The following is a 1,750-nucleotide window of genomic DNA, read 5'->3' as shown; positions in this document are numbered from 1 at the left end:
TGTCAAGGAGATCAATGAATGCATTGATTGAGGAAGAGATGAGAATGAACTTGATCCGAAGAATTGCAACATCTCCTAAACCCAATGATCTCCCCATTTCTGATCTTACCCATTCTCTTTAATTTCTGCCATTTACTTTTATGAGCATTACCCCAATTCCCCATTTAAGATTATGCACTTTAATTTCTGCTATTTACTTTCTAGTCATTTAAATTTCTGCATCTCAATCTAAATTTTGTTTAGCTCAACTAGCATATTCTTCTAACTAAAGTTGCTTGACCAATCAATCCTTGTGGGATTCGACCTCACTCTATAGTGAGTTTTACTTGACGATAATTTGGTATACTTTCCGAAGGGAAATTTGTTGAGAGACAAGTTTCCATGCATCAAGTTTATGGCGCCGTTGCCAGGGATTGATTTTGAATCAACAATGATTAAGCTAGAAGATCACTAGATTGAGCATTTTTTTTCGTTATTCTTTTCTATATTCAGTAATTTACCTTAGTTTGTTTTTTTTTATTTCTTCCTCACCCCCTATAGCATCTCTATTTTCTATTCTCTTTTCTTAGTTTATCATAATTCAGCTCACTAACCCACTAACTGTTTGATAAATTGCATCACTCACACTAACAATCATTCTAACAAAAATTGTCTTCACTATATCTCCTGTTGTGTATTCTGTTTGTTGTATGACAGGGAGAAGAGAAGGAAACTCAACATCCTTTGATTTAGAACCTGAGAGAACCCTTTGGAGACGAAAAAGGGAAGCAAGAGGAAAAAGAATTGTTGGTGTTGAGGAAGAGGAAGAGTATTTTGAACCCATTATGGAAGAGAATTTGGAGAACAATCATGAAGAAGAAGCTCATAATCATGCCAGAGAAGGCCATGCAAACCGGGTTGGGCATGAAAGGAGGGTCTTAGGATCCTATATCAATCCTAATCCAGGAAACTGTGGAACCAGCATTCAGAAACCCACCATACATGCCAACAATTTCGAGCTAAAACCTCAGCTCATCACTTTGGTGCAAAATAATTGCTCATTTAGAGGAGGTGCTCAAGAAGACCCTAACCAACACTTGACTACCTTCTTGAGGATTTGTGACACAGTGAAGTCAAATGGAGTCCACCCGGATGTCTATAGGTTGCTCTTGTTTCCCTTTTCACTCAGGGACAAGGCAACAAAGTGGCTTGAATCCTTCCCAAAAGAAAGCCTGACAGATTGGGAGGAGGTAGTGAATAAGTTTTTAGCAAGATTTTATCATCCTCAAAGGATTAATAGGCTAAGAACTGAGGTGCAGACTTTCAGGCAACAAGATGGTGAGACACTTTATGAAGCATGGGAGAGATTCAAAGGCTTGACAAGGAGATGCCCACCAGAGATGTTTAATGAGTGGGTTCAACTTCACATCTTCTATGAAGGTCTTTCCTATGAGTCAAAGAAGGTTGTAGATCATTCATCAGGAGGTTCTTTAAACAAGAAGAAAATTGTTGAAGAAGCCATAGATGTCATTGAAACAGCTGCTGAGAATGACTACTTCTATGCCTCTGAAAGAAGTAACACTAGAGGAGTAATGGAGCTGAACCACATGGATGCACTGTTAGCCCAAAACAAGATGATCACCAAGCAGCTAGCAGATCTTACCAAGAAGGTGGAAGAGAACCAAGTTGCAGCAGCCATCACCTCATCACCAACTCATGAAGGAGTAAACATAGGAGAAGAAGGTGACTGGGAGCAAGCCAACTATGTGGG

General features: G+C 39.3%; 1 non-coding gene across 1 annotated transcript; it reads right to left on the bottom strand.

Annotated features, from left to right (window-relative positions):
- Window positions 1-1,277: 1,277 nt before the first annotated feature.
- On the bottom strand, window positions 1,278-1,385 carry LOC130952790 (small nucleolar RNA R71). Its single transcript, XR_009074965.1, has one exon. It is a non-coding gene; the product is annotated as a small nucleolar RNA R71 (small nucleolar RNA).
- Window positions 1,386-1,750: the final 365 nt, after the last annotated feature.

Source organism: Arachis stenosperma, chromosome 9 (genome assembly GCF_014773155.1).
Source record: "Arachis stenosperma cultivar V10309 chromosome 9, arast.V10309.gnm1.PFL2, whole genome shotgun sequence".
Taxonomy (NCBI): Eukaryota; Viridiplantae; Streptophyta; class Magnoliopsida; order Fabales; family Fabaceae; genus Arachis; species Arachis stenosperma.
Note: the sequence above shows the minus strand (reverse complement) of the source record. Positions and strands in the feature narration are given on the sequence as shown.